Source organism: Mytilus galloprovincialis, chromosome 11, assembly GCF_965363235.1.
Source record: "Mytilus galloprovincialis chromosome 11, xbMytGall1.hap1.1, whole genome shotgun sequence".
NCBI classification, from domain to species: Eukaryota; Metazoa; Mollusca; class Bivalvia; order Mytilida; family Mytilidae; genus Mytilus; species Mytilus galloprovincialis.
The window spans coordinates 21507283-21523680 of record NC_134848.1 but is presented as its reverse complement, the minus strand read 5'-3'; the positions used below and the strand labels follow the sequence as shown (position 1 = coordinate 21523680).

Sequence of the window (16398 nt, the reverse complement as noted above, 5' to 3'; positions counted from 1 at the left end):
TTATTCGCCAATAAAAAAATCTTTTGAGCCAATCCAGTTTTACACAAGATTTATCTTAATTCAAAATGACGTCGCTGACGGAATAAAAATAATTGACATCGACCAGGTTAGATATCCACTGACTGGGGTGTCGGAGAAACATCTATTTGAAATTCACCTGGGACTAACGGTAGCTTTAAATACAGTTTTAAGTTGAAATCAATAAATATATGTGTGAGCACTTTTTAATATTGCATAATTTTAAAACAATATAACCTTTTTTGTTTAATTGAGATTCTGTTAGTATATGTACAAAATGATCTATGTCTATTTATTTTACAGTTTTTATTAAGTGTAATTCAAACAAAATTCATTCTATGTCAACAATGGCACTAAACAGCATACACTTCAACTTCAGAAAGATGAAAGACCTCTGATGCGGTATTTACACTCGTTAACTTTACTACGTGTCCTTCTGGTAGTGTGTTGCATAGTATAACTATGACCTGTCCAGTAACGGCTGGACCAATGAACTGACCACATAGTTCCATTTGAGAAGTACTTAAGCTGGTGCCCACATGAATGAGCATTTTTGTGAGCCGATAACCTAAAACAAAGAATGAAAATTGATACTGATTTAAAAACTAATGTTTTCTTCTGTTCAAGTATATATATAAAATAACTCTATCAAAATACTTAAAATGTAATTGGCATTTCAACCTCACACATTTTGAATCATTGTAAATTGATATTTGAAGAGAACTAATAACACCTTGGACGGAACTTTAGGTACTGACTTAGCTAATTTGGTGTATCTTATAATCATTAAAAGCTGTTCATTTAGTATAAACATTATGATTTTTTACACAACTTATTTTCTCTATCTCTTAAAAAAACGTATTCACAAAACTGTTCATAAATATAATATGCATGAAGCTATTCAAAATATAAAATGGAAAATGGAAATGAGGAATGTGTCAAAGAGACAAATATGGTAACAAAAGAAACTAAGCAAAATGACAATGGTACATTCATTAACAAAGGACTACTTACTGACATGCCAGCTCCAGACTTCAATCAAACTGATTGTAAGATTATGTCTTCATCATATGAAAAGCAAGCACAATCCTTCCCGTTAGGCGTTTAGTATCATACCATTATAAAACATAGCAGAAGTCAAAAACATAACCCGTATCATGCCAACAACTGGTTTTAGAACAAATGTGTTTATTTCAGATGCAAAGACCCTATGAGTGAATCAATATTAATACCAGTATATGCCATCTTCAATGACATGACAACAGTATCGTAACTATATTACTTTTTAATAAGTCTGTTTAAAGGTTTGGTTAGATTTTGAGGTGAATGCCGACATTTCGACATTTTTGCTTTGTATAGAATAATACCATAACAGATTGGATGTGAAATATTTGAACGTATAAGGAGTCTGCATGTTGATTTGTTTTTATGAATAATGTCCTGGTATCTATGATTAAATTTAGTAAATGTTTTGACTAGTTTGTGATATCGAAAACCCTGCTGTAATAAATTTTCAGTATTACAGAAATTTCTTTCGCTTAAATCAAATACGTTGTTTCATACACGAACGAATCGAACAAGTTGAGATATATAAACACCATAAGATGGTGACAATGGAACGTCACCATCTAAAATGGATAATTAACAATAGGAAATGAAAAATCATCTCTTTTATCATAAATTTTGGAAAGCACAGTGTCCATTGTTAGTATTAGCTGTATGTAAATTCAGTTCAGCAGGATATGTTATGCATGACACTTATCGATAGAGGGGTAACCACGATTTGCATTATTAAATATGTCAGCGAAAATGTTGTAATTGAAATTAATTTCACATTTCAGATATCAGCTCAGTAGTCAGTTAATCGATCCTGACATAATTTTTAGCACACATTTCTTCCTTTTTTCAAATACATCGTTGACAAATTTAGAAATTATAAAAAATCTAAAGTTACAGCTTCCTCTGGCAAAATTGACCTAAAATTGATTCGGTTATTATTTTTAGGTTATTTTGGTTATATCTAGTTGTAATCGAGTAGTTGGATGTCCTCGTTTTCATTCAGTTTGAGTGTTTCTGATGAAGAGAAAAACAGGAAAGCGGTATCGACGCACACATCTGATATAGTATTTATATTTTCAAGGGATGTCAACTTGTTGAAGATTTGGTTATCGAGAACTCGTTGGATTGATCGAGCGATACTCGAGTACTAGCTCGGAAAAGCATCTTTAAAATGAAAACACAAAATTATACCCATTTTACGTATTGTGGGACGCTATCTTATGGACGTAAAACCCTTAACATTATTACCCAGGACTAAATAATAATCCCAGGAATTTTGTATAATTAACTCTGACGGTACATATATACTGGAAAGACTAAGACACGATAAGTTAAAAGTGTAAGCCTTGGTAAGATGCTCTTGTTCATAGCCTACCTAAGTCGCAGGAATTTTAAATGACAATTAAACGCAAACATTCGAAACGTATTTTAATTTTGATTAATTTTGATTAATATTTCATTTCCCGGGAGGTGCTCTTAATAAAATACTATTTCTGTAAGAAGACAACAACATTCTAACAGGAAACCGATTAGTCGAGTATCAATTTTGGTATTCGATACTCGGTACTACCGAGCAATACTCGAGTACACGAGTACTCGTTGACATCCCTAATATTTTCATTTGCAAATTATTGTACGTATATTTATATTTATACACCTGTCTTATGTCATGATATTTTTACTAACTGTATGCATCTATCCGATTTGTACCGTGTATACTTGTTCCAGACTGACCCGCCAAAAAGGTTCGCGATTGCTTTCTGTGTGTACTTATTTGTACTCATTGTACGTATATTTATTTTATACAACTGTCTTATAACATAATAGTTTTACTTACCACAACAATTTATCCGATTTGTGCTGACCACTTTCTGTACCTTGTACACTTGTCCGAGATTGACCCACCAGAAAGGTTCTAGTTCGTAATTTGTATGAAACATGTTGTTATATTCTTTAATTCCGTCAACCCCTGCTCCAGCTTTGCACACGACAACGTTGTGACAGTCAAATGGAGTGCTTTGACCAGTTCCCTTGTTTTGAGACACCAGATATCCTTTTCCTATATTAATAGTCAATACTATTAGTTAGACAGTGTGTAATTGTCCTAATACGAGAATTTATCGGGTCAATAAAATTCATATCGGGTGAGGCGAATATCAGCCAATCAAATTGCGAGAAATTACTCTAAATCAGGATAAATATGATTACGCATCATTTACAAATACTAAAATAACAATTATCTGATTGAATTTTGACAGAGCTACATTGTACGATTGACTACTCGACATCTGAGTACATGTTAATGATCTTACAAAATTGATTTATAGATTTTATATCGATTTTACTTGATATCGAACTAAATTGAAAATATTTCAATCAAATTGAATTACCAATAAAAAAGTTCGAAATGTTATACTATAAGCCTGTCTAATTGGATAATTATTTCAATTTCATTTGTAATTATAAATTTATGCAATAAGGTGTATATTGAAATAGTCGTATATTTCTGGTTATATGATATCGCCTATGATAATGATTTTTGTTCTGAAAACAGGCTATACCGTTTGCAATAAAAAATGATTAAAAATATACTACATCGTCAAATTAAACATATAAACATATATTTATCAAACAAAGGGAAGATAATGCCATGGACCAATCAAAAATCCTAAGTGGATGAATAACATAAATATAAAACAAAATCGATAAAAAGACAGACCATAAAAGTCATCAACCACTGCAATACGAGATTCAATTCTTAATCAGGGATACAATCATGTGTTCAGGAAGGAAAGGTAGTTCTTACCCCACTAGTGGCATCCGTCGTATGGCTAAGGACAAGTAAAACTCCCTTGGTGATACAATTAATTCGGTGATGTCTTCAACGAAGAAAGTATATCATCGTATGTCGAGCAATTATGTGTAAACTCAAAAACAACACGGAAAGTTTTTAATCGATCTGAGCCTAAATTAGATGCACATTATTGTTATGAAAAAGACTGCGTTGATTAAAGATTCACATATAAACCATTTACCAAAATGATTAGCGACACACACATAAAATGTTGTCTTGTACATTGAATAACAGTTGTGCGAGCATGCTGCACGATTTAAACGTATAATGTAGTGTCTATTTTGTAAAATATGGATGAAATGAATAGCAGGCGCAGCAATACATCGGTCGTGGAAATATTCAACTCGGTACAGATGATTGACGAGACAAACATATTATACCACACTTTAGAATATGCAAACAATCAGAGGTTGTTATTTGTATTTAGTGAGTTCGAAATCTTTCGTACTTCAATACATGTGTTGTAGATAGCATATCTCCGATCTACTCTTTTAATTTAGTGCACATAACGATTAAAACCATGACATACAACACACGAATTAGTTTATTGGTTGTTTCCATAATTTAACCTGTAGATAATGTTCTTGTTTTCTGGTTGCTTTCCAATTGACGTATATCAACAATCTCCATAATTATTGTCTTTCACTTTTTTAGTAAATAACATATATTTTGCCTCCTTTCGGGAGAAGTATATTTAAATGATCACCAGTTAAAAAAGGTTTGTGATTAGCTGCTAAAGTCCTGAACGTTAACAAACACTGCTCCAAGGACAGTAGAGGGTTGAATCACTTTTAACGGCGTTTAACTGTATTCATATGACAGTAACTATCTTGTTCAGTGTATTATAGTGGATCATCAGTATATATTCCCTCATATAGAGTTTTTTTATACTTTGCCAAAATGAAGAATTTTCAATGTTTTTTTTTTAAATATAATAAAAGTATTTGTCGCCGTGCTATTTATCAAGCTAGAAGTCGTACAAAATTGCCCGAATTTGTATAGATTGTTCATGAAAATAAAAATAAAATATGAGAAGATAGGTTTTATAACATGATTTGAAAAAAATAATAACAAAATGGTGTCATCGAAATTAAAAGATGATCTAAAAGGTGTTGTTTAAAGGAATTATGGTAAATGTTTATCACATAATCTGATATATTTGTCTGAGTGCATATGTAGTTTTATATGAAACCTACGTGTTCTCCATTCAGCAAAGACTTCTAACAATAGAACGCATGTGTAAGTCTGACTTTGTGGAATACATATTTCACTGACGGTACAGACATGGCCTTTGCACGAACCAGCTAGGTCCTGAAAAATGATAAGAAAAAAATTACATAAATGCTTACATTTTCTATCTTGTATTTTTATAATTTCAACCAAATTAATATTGTTTCAGCACTGGTGAACTGTTTTGACTCTGTAGTAATATTATGACTATATCTTTCACAAAAACAGTTTTTATGAAGACACAATGGATATATGTTTGAGAATCACAGTAAATTTTAATTGGTCGAACAATAAATGGTATTGATTGTCTCTAGACACATATATACCAAAAAAGACATACATGTATATTAATAATGTCACCATTCTGGTAATGTTATTGAAACACAGCTGATATTCCCATATTCCTTTTAAATTTGTAATTCGATCGTTAAACGATAAAAACAATAATGACATTGGGTTTATTTTATATTGATTAGGTGTATTAATAGCAAAAAGTAAAATCACAAAAATACTGAACTTAGAGGAAGATCAATTGGGAAAGTCCATAATCACATGGCAAAATCAAATAACAAAACGCATCAAAAACGAATGGACACAAACTGTCATATTCCTGACTTGGTACAGGCATTTTCAAATGTAGAAAATGGTGGATTAAGCAAATGACGCCTTATTGTCATTATATAGATACTTTATTTAATTTTTTTTTTGTCTAAATAAAATACATTGAATGATATAAATGTGAGATACCGACTAGGGTGCCCATGAAACATTTGTCGTTATTCCCTTTTTTTAGAGAAGCTTAAGGTGGTACCTAACAATACAGGGAGATAACTCTGTAAAGTCAGCTAAATGTTTTAATTACGATGTGTTGTAAAAGGAATATTAAGCTTCTCAATGATCAAAATTGGTGTTTGTCAAATTGCTATATAACCAGTGTAATTTTTCTGACAAAACGGTTGGTTCAAAAAATTTTAAATTTATATATTTTTATTAAAGTCTCAAAGTAAATACTTTGACAAAATTTTATGAAAATTAAACGAGCCAAATTAATATTAGTGAAAGTGTTGGGTACCACCTTAAGACAATTTTGAAGCCAAACAGATTGAAATTTTCAAAGATAATACAATAACAGTTCTAGTTATATAACAATCACAATATGTATTTGGATATAGTACAGAGGAATTTGCTTCTCATGGGACCGGTAGGTGGTTTTCACGGAGCTTGTAATAAACTAAATGCCTTTACACTGAAATTAGTCTAAGGTGTTAAAACTTGACTAGTCATAGCTTGTAAAAAGTCAGTCACATTAAAAAAATCAACAAATAATTATAACAGCGACCAATTTAAAACGTAGCCAATTTTGTACATTCATATTTGATTGCTATATGTAGCATGTATAGATAAAAACGAATACATGCTGTATCAGTTTTAATTTTAAATTTTCTCAACGTATTAAATGATGTAGTGTGTAAAATGATAAAACGTTGGTTTTGCGAAATACATATATATTTGGTTAGAAAAATCCTAAATACCTAAACAACTTACGGAAAACTGCATTTCGAATAACAGAAATAAATAAAAGGCCAATTCAAAATATATCTGGTGTTGCTATGTGTATAGCATAACTTCAACTGACAAATATTGATAGTAAGTGAATTTTTTTACTTGATAGTGTTGAACAACTATTTTATCGTATTTACCTTTTGAAGACTCGAGGCCGCAACAAAGCTATTTCCAACACTCTTAATGAGTTCATCCTTATTTCCTACGGGTTCAGCATCATTTATCTGACAAGTGTAAGACCGTGCTACAAAGTTGATCGATTTACATATTTTAATTCTTGAGCAAAGTTGTGCACATAATGACCACATCGGCATAGATACCTCAAACAACACGTGGCCACTATATATTTTGTCTTTTTGTTTTCTGATAACGATGATTTCACATAATGTCAACACGAAAAGAACAACTAGCAAAAAGGACAAACGAAACATTGTGTTTCAATTCACACACATTGAAAGTTATGATGATACTTCCTTTGTCAAATAGCTTTATCTGTGTTTAATGTTTGCTTTTGTACAAGCTTTGTATGTGTTAAGGATTTCCGTGTGTTCACGCTCTGCATGTATTCCAGTTTTGCGTTTGTCCAAGAGGACCGTTTCGTTACAGTAACATAGCACTAAAAGATCTGCTGGTTTATATAGTTATCAGATTTATTAATATGTTTATGTGTCATTTTACAATTGCCATCAATCTTATAAGAAATAATCCTAACAAAAGAGAAAATACTTATAAAAGAGAAAATGCTGATGAAACTTTAATAATAAATGAAGTAAAATTTTAGTATTGTATGAAGTCGTTGATGTGATTTGACTATTTTGTGAATCTTTTCTTACATATAATATGTCGTGGTTATCGTAGGGAGAATAATATAAACGATTAATATAAAAAAGGAACAGACTGTTCTTTTTGCGATCATCTTTTTAACAATTGCTTTGATCAGTCTTGAGAATAAATGGACATTGATGCCCTGATGTAGAAATCGCAGCAATAATTAAGAAATCAATAATACAGACAAACGTGCTATTGTTTATCTATATGACACAGAATGATTTCAAAAAGAAATGATATGTAGTGGTTGTACATGATAAGAATTTCAAATAGTATGCAATCTAAAAATAATATATAAAATATGTTAAAGGAACAAAATGTGTTTTTTCCGATTATAATTTGAACAGGCTCTTCTTCGACTTTCGCGTATCAATAAACCTTAGACAAGTTATTTATCCTAAACCAAAATGTGTGTTTATATTATGCATATAACAGGTATCTAAATGTGTTTATTGCTGAAAATGAAACCATGAAATTCACTCAAAATTAAAACAGGAACTAAAACAAAATACTATTTTAAACAAACAAAAGAAAAGTTATAAATGCATTTAACTAACAGCTCGTTCTAGTAGTCTTTTTCATAAAAAAAAAGCGGTCTTCTGTGAAAAAAAATCTTAAAGCATTACAAGGACTTACATTAAACAATAAAACAAATGGAATGATGCAGAAATAAAAAAAAATAAAAAAAAATAGCAGTTCATAATGATAACAACTAATTGCTTCATTTATGGTACTATAACTGCAAGTGGCAATTTGCACATGTTGCAATTCTTTCAACTGAACTTTCAAATAACTGAAATATAAAACTGTGCGATCCTTTGAGCGATTAATTATCGATGACGTACTCATGTGAGTTTGAATATTTTCTTTTCTTTAAGCATTTGAGCCATTCAGTCTGTCGGATCGAGACTTAATTCGGCAATTTTTAGCGAGTGTTTCTGTTCTGAGATTAGCTCATTTATCAAAATCAGAAAATAAAGGTTAATAACTGGTAACAGACGAATTTAATGTACATTATAATGCAGATAGTTACGTAGTCACCTGATTTTTTGTCTTTTTCTGACCAGATACTTTATTAAAAAAAGAACCAAATACCTCATATGAAGGATAGTTGACAGTAAGCTTGCTTTTGTAACATGATTGAAATTTGTCTTCATTGATTCACACTGTGGCACATGCCCAGCAGGTAGATGGTTCATTGTTGAAGTAGAATGTCTTGCTTTCTTTGATAATAAGTGGTTCTTTCAGTAGGTTTTTGTTGGCATGTTTATGAAAAAAATGCGCGTCTTTAAGATGTCATTTACCAGAAAGAAAGCCATGCAGTCGTAAATTAAAGGTCCCTTCCGAGTTCCAAAAAAGGATCAAGTCTGCTATAAAAGATCTACAATTGGTGCCAAAAGGAATACCTATAACATATTGATAAAGTTTATGTCCCTAACGTACATGTATATAATCAAGCAGAAAAGCAACAGCTTAAATCATCTTAGTGCACCTCTGAGAAGTATATCTCGCACATTTACCTCTCTCATTACAGAAAAAGGCTCCAAATGACTTGCAGCAAATATATTTGTGTTTAGATTTTCCAAACGACCATTTAATCAAATGTCCGAAAGTGCAGTGTGAAGAATTGCCAAAATTGTTACTTGTATCAAAAGGAACATCAACAAGTTGTTTACGCTCCGAACAATTGTTAACTCCGCTTTTTTAATATGTGTTATTGAAAAGTTAATGAAACATTCTTCGACAATAGTAAAGGTACTTTTTTAAAAGCACTGAACTATTATCTGTATACAATTTACTAGAGGTTTAAATGAACCGATATTGTACTGGTTTTTGTATAGTTTAGGTAACCAATACATAGTAAGAACCTTCAAATAGTTAGATGAGGCATTAAGGTCTGATATGGTTATGATATGATTGTTTAATTTATGATTCTCTGTCGATTGCACAGACTTGCAGTAGAAGAGTTTTTAAATTGTATTTTAAAGAATATCCTCGTCTGTTTGTTTTTCTTTTGGTTCAGCGATGTGTGTTGGGGTTTTATGTGGCGTGCAGCTGAAGCACAAACCCTGTGCGGGATTGTATCGCTGTGTTGGACTACTTGTTTTGCTAATTAATCGGGTTGTTGTCTTTTTTTTCAATTTCCTTTTCCTTCTTTTGTGTGTTATCCTCAAAAATCTTACTGTTGATCATGAGAAAGAAAAAAAACAAAAATAGTAAAATACATAGAAGGGCAACCATCATAACGTCGCTGGGCTTCTAAAATGTTGTAAATTACAAATTTTTCAAGAAAAAAATATCTCACAAACAGGCTTTGAAAATTTTGGCAAAATGCATGCCTCCAAAATGTCGTATGTGAACTTGAACATTTTTGTAAGTAGCAGTGAAATAAAAACTTTGACATTTCTGGATTATCCAAGAACTTAAATTATTTTCACAGAAATAAAGAAATGTACAATTAATTTTTTCCCAAAGCCATTCTACAACGATTTTCAAGTTTTCATACAACATTTTGGAAGCAAACTTTACAAAAACCTGACATTGGCAATTTTGTAATATGTCTTATTTCACACATTTTGATTGGTCTAACTGTATGCTATTTTGTAATACCAGAGATTTCCTCCCGCCCAGACCATTGGTGTCAAAAGGTATTTTTAGCCAAAAAAGTCATATACGACATTTTAGAAGCCTAGCGACGATATATTTTCTCCAAATGGCAACTGGGCTACCAGACGCCAACTGTAATAAATTTAGCCAAATGCTAGCAAACTTGTTTGTAAGCATCGCCAAACAAAATTTATCAATCCATGACAAAAATTAACTTTAACACACAAAACAAATGAAAAAACCTAGGTTTTGAACAAACATATTAATTGAACGGAGTTTAACAACTAAACATTAGTTCAACGAAGTATATCAACTATACTAGACATTAGTTCAACGAAGTATATTAACTATACTATACAACAGTTCAACGTAGTATATCAACTATACTATACAACAGTTCAACGAAGTATATCAACTATACTATACAATAGTTCAACAAAGTATATACACTATACTATACAACAGTTCAACGAACAGTTCAACGAAGTATATCAACTATTCTATACAACAGTTCAACGAAGAATATCACTTAAACTATACAACAGATCAACGAAGTAATAAACTTTACTATACAATAGATCAACGAGGTAATCAACTTTACTATACAACAGATAAACGAAGTAATCAACTTTACTATACAAAGGATAAACGAAGTAATCAACTTTACTATACAACAGTACAAATATAAACAACGTGCACAACAAAAATTTATTTAACTATGTATTTACAACTAACAACAAAACTGTTGTATATTCAACAGAGCTGTTCAACTTGATACATGCGTTTAACAACTGAAATGAATTATTCAACTGACATACAACTTCATGTGTCCATGCACGATGGCTTGTAACTTTAAACAGTTTAAATTCATCTGGATATAAAAACCTGTTTGGATACTTAGTAAACAACTCTAATGCTGACTGAATAGCATTAATAAAAATGTCATTGCCAATATATGACAGATTCGCCATCATCAGCGAAAAGTGTTGGATGGATATCATCAAAATCAGTATGTTTAATAGCCTTGCCCCAAACGTTGTGTGGGTAAGATCTAACCCCCCTTTGTTTAAAACAGTCTGAAACTGAATTCTTGTCAATGATTTCCAATTTATATGGCAAAAATGAGGACCATCATTTCCAGGTCTTATTTGCAAAAAAGGCTTTCAAACTTTGTAGAGGACAAATCTCATTTGAATCATTTTTATTTATTTTTTACAACTAAAGTAGTGGATCTCCCTTTTTGATCAGTTTTTGAAAAAAAAATTATCGTAATAAACAGCTGATTTAAGAGGGACAATATAAACATCCCGCCTATGTAAAACATGCTCTTGCATAACATTCGTTGTAGTGGCAAATTCACTCACACGTAAAAATGCAGCAAGCTAAGTTAAATGCTGTTTGAAACAATATTGTTTCTTAATAAAAAGAGCACACGTGCCTCAAAGCCACATTTAATCTAATCAGAATATCAATAGTCAAAGGTTCCCGAAGATCTTAAGAGTTGTAAAGTCTATCACAACCACCCAAAAGTTTCTGTATGATAAAAGATTTAGTTAAATCCTTATTCCCTTGAATTTTTAATCTGCAACTTATTCCAGATATATATGATATAATTGTAATGATGAATAATGATTTAGTGACAAAAAAAACCCAATATAACCAATAATTTGTCTGTAACTTGGTGGCCAACTAAGGGGAATAGAATATTCCATCCTGAACATATTGAACGAATGCAATGCATTTTCATAAACATTTCTGGTACTTTGAGAAATTGAATAATTCACCAATTTTGAAGCTTCTATAACAAAAGATCTAGGAATTCGTGTGGAATAGTCTGTGGCGTCTAGTCGGCATTGCTCGTTACTTCTCTGGAGCTTCTTCATCTGTCCACGAGATAAAGCATCAGCAATAAAATTGTATTTTGAAAAAATATGCAACGCTTTAAATTGAAAATTAAATAACAATGTCCACAAAACTATTTTTCTTAACAAAAACATAACCCTGTCTTTTTTTTTTAAGATTTTGAATTTAAATTGTAACAACAGCCATATTATCCCAATGAAAAATTATTTTCTTATTCGTAAACCTTTCTTTCCATAAATAGATGGCCAAAGCAATAGGTATAATTTCCAAATAAGTAATGTCACTTAATAAAACTTGCCCCAATTATGGCCATTGTAAAATTGCCCATGGACTATTTAAATAAGCTGCACAAACCAGTGAATGACCACCTGCACTGTCAGTATACAAATGTAAATCAGCATTTGAAACCCAATCTAAATCTTGGATATATGTATAGCCATTAAATTCTTTATAAAAATATTGCCACATATGCAAATGATCTCGTATTCCTTTGGTCAATCTTATAAAATGATGAGATTTTTTAACATTTTTAAAAGAGCCATATAGACGCCTCTAAATGCCCTTCTGGAGTGAAAAGCCCTTGCACAAAAAGCCAACGAACCTGTTAAAGACGCATTTCTTTCAGAGTAACTTTTCTTTTTTCCAATACCCAATTTATCTGAAATTTTTTTAATGTAGCACAACTAATAGAACATCCCATGGGCATTAATTTTTGGATATAGTAAAGACCATTTAGTTTGATGCCTAGAAAATCAAAATCACCAGGATAACATTTAAGTAAAGGAAATGCCGATTTAATATTCATTTTTGCCATTAAAGCCGAATTCCCCATTTGTTTAACAATTTTGACTGCATTGTCAAATGATGAATAAGTGACCTTGGTAAACTGAGTATCAATAAAATCATTGATACTTTCCTTCGGAAGTAAGACAAATAAGTTATCAATATAAGTCCACCAGTTTTCTTAGGAACTAAACCAATAGGAGAGCACCGAAGATTTGAAATAGGTTTATGTTTGAATGGGCCTTCCATTCGACCTAATGATATCTCATTATTCAACTTCTTTTGAGCTTCAATAGGGTTTTTCAAAACAGACAACAAATTTCTATATTCACATGAAAGTCTAGGACCTAATGAATTTTAAAACCATATTTAAATCCATTCAAAAGTTCAACAGCGCTTTGCTTATAATGAAATAGTTCCAGAAGCTTAGAGAGTTCATTTACATTAACCGAAGATGTTCCAAGGGCCCAAATATTAAACTGGTCTGGATGTAGTTCTGAATAATTATAAATTATCTTTGCTGAAAACCTCCTTTTGGGATTTGTCTATTAGCAGAGTTGTTAACAAAAGGTGAAATGTTATTTCTCTTAAACCTAGATGGACCAGTATTACCTTCATTGTCCATAAAGCAACGACATCGTAAAACAGGATGATTAAAACCACATTTGAGACATGCATGCCTGTATTGGCAATTGCGTTTATTGCAAAAACCTTTAAAATTAAAATCTCAACATTTATAACCAACATTAGCCTGCTGTTGTTTTTGAGTACTGTTAGTTAAAATACGCAACCACAAAAAACCATCTATGGATGATCATTTTTAGTATGATCCCTTGATACTCTCTCAAACGAAATTGTTGGTCATAAGAATACCATTTTTCAACAGGATGATCAGCCGCTGCACCCCTTATTATTGACATATATGAGAAAAGTGCACTTGCTTTTCCAGGATACCTTTCAATAAGGACCTGGACATAAGCAATAAAACAATCAGTCCAATCCTCAACAGAATTAACAGTATATTTTTTTTAACTTTGTTTTGTATAACCAGCATACCGTCATTAATGCCAATGGTGTTTTCATTTGTTTGACTGTTGAAATTGATGTGATGCATAAGGGACAAATCAATATATTCAAAATTCCAGTTTTTTTCCTTAAGCTTTTGACTTATCAATAAACAACCTCATTAAAACCAGGCAACATTAGATGTTTATCAAAAACTTCAATAACCTCACCTAAGGCAGCTAATTCAGGTTCAATCTCTTGAATTCTACATCTGGTTGCAAGGCAACTAGTTGAGGTCCATCAGCACTCCGTCTTCTTACTACAGGAGCATCTTCATCAATATCATCTTCGGGACGCCTTCTCTCATTCCTACATGGTGGTTGAAGTTGTTCCCTGGGAGCCATTCTAAGACGAAGTCTCCAACCGGGTCCTGCCGACGACGCCTGCCTCTATCTCTTGGCATTGTTATAAACTATTATAATTATAAAAACAGATTAGCTACACACATCAAGTCTTAAAAGCCCATTCATCTTTCAAAATATAAATTCAACTTCTTATTCAATCATTCGATTTAGATAAATGAAATACCACATATAACTCACTACGTTGTTAAAATTAATACATTTGAAAGCATTAAACAACTGAAGTTGGTAACAAAACACAATTAAAACAAGTGCAATGTTCCTTCAAACCAAATATAACGTCGTTATAAACGGTAAGTTAAATTACCAAGCTCATTTAATTATCCGCAAATTAAAAAACTTATAAAAGATGTACGTGTAACATGTTACATGTAATGGACAGTCGAGGTTTTTAGTCGAGAGACTAAAATATGATTTTATATGTGAAATATGCCCAATAAGGGGAAGAAAAGAAACAATATAAGTAACACAAGTGACAATAGTGCTACAAATGATCCCGATGGAATGAAACCAAAGAAAAAGAAGGCGAAACAAAAAAAAAGTAAACCTCAATCAAAATGTACTAAGGAAGGCGACAAAACAGGTGACATTACAAATGTAAACAATCAGTTAATCAGTACTCACTTGGATAACGGCGATTTAAAAAGTTTATTGCAAGAAAATATGATGAACAATATGAATCAGTCTAGCTTTTCACAAGACACTAACTTTTACTGTCCCAATCCAAATAATATGTTTCCAAGTCATAGTCAAAGTCAACAGATGTGTTCAACGCCAAACACTGGAATGATTCCCATGCCTATGCAACACGTCTCGCCCCAAATGCTTTCCACTATGCAACAAAGACCACAATGGGTAAGAGAACTATTTAGTAGAATAGATAGATTTGAAAATAAGTTAGACCATTTGAATTCAAAAGTGACAAAATTAGAAAACACAACAAAGGCATTAGACGACCGTTTTTGTCAGATAGAGTCCAGTACACAGTATATCAGTAACGAATTTGAAACGCAAAAAACCTCTATATCAAATATTAAAACTGAAGTTGACAAATTAGCAAAGCAGTTAAAAAACAACCATGTGAATGATGAAAAGTTGAGCAAAACAATAGACCAAGTAAAAAAGGAAAATGACAGGTTACAAACTGAGTTAACTGATGTCCATATGAGTTCAATGAGAAATAATCTTATATTTTACAATATTCCGGAAAATGAAACAGACCTGTGTTCGGATGTGGTTTTGGAATTTTGTGGTAAATACTTAAAAATTGAAAACCCTACAGATAAAATAACAATACTTGATTCGTTCAGATTGGGGAAAAAAGCTGAAAAAAGATACCAATCCTGGTAACACCTTTGGGAATTTCTGAACAATTACCATTAGAAATACAAAAACGTAGAAAAGAAAAATTACCACTACTGAAGGAACTGCGCTCCAGGGATATCAAGGCATATTTTGTGAAGGACAAACTTTTTGTGGGTGGTAAAGAGTATGACCCATAGGGGCAGCACAGGGAACAATTGAATAATTTAAAATGTTTAATTTGGAATGTACATGGTTTAAATTCTTGTTATGAAGACAATGGTTTTTTGAATTTTGTAAATACTTACGAAATTTAGTTTTTATGTGAAACTTGGTTACAAGAGAAAAATATTATAGAAATAAAAGGTTTTGTGACACTTATATATTTAAATAGAAATGTTAAAATTGGTACTCGAAGTGAAGGTGGATTAGCTATTTTTTGTAAAACAAAGTTATCAGATGGTATTTCTATAAATAGAGAGATAGACTGTGGTATTGTTATAATTAAACTAAATCATGAATTTTTTAATACTGCAAATGATATCTACATATGTTTTTCTTATATTCCACATGAAAAATCAAACTTTTATAACAAATGTGATGTTGATTTTTATGATATTATAGAACGTGTTTGATTAGAGTATAAAGAAAAAAAGTTCATTTTTAGTGTGTGGCGACCTAAATAGTCGTATTGGTGACATTGATGATGTTTTATCAAATGATAACTTAGATCTGTATTTAGAAAGTGTAGACCACGTGGAAACCCCGATTGTTCCGAAAAGGCACTCCGTAGACAAAACCGTTAACGCATTTGGTCGAAAACTTTTACAGTTATGTTATAATACTGAACTTACTATTGCTAAT

General features: G+C 31.5%; 1 long non-coding RNA gene across 2 annotated transcripts; it reads right to left on the bottom strand.

The window, feature by feature from the left end:
- Positions 1-338: 338 nt before the first annotated feature.
- On the bottom strand, positions 339-14402 carry LOC143051051 (uncharacterized). Of its 2 annotated transcripts, none has more exons than XR_012970563.1 (4): positions 14041-14402; positions 5128-5242; positions 2915-3136; positions 339-586 (listed from the first exon to the last, which is right to left on the bottom strand). It is a non-coding gene; the product is annotated as an uncharacterized LOC143051051 (long non-coding RNA). The 2 variants fall into 2 exon arrangements; XR_012970562.1 differs by lacking the exon at positions 14041-14402 and adding an exon at positions 6862-7175.
- Positions 14403-16398: the final 1996 nt, after the last annotated feature.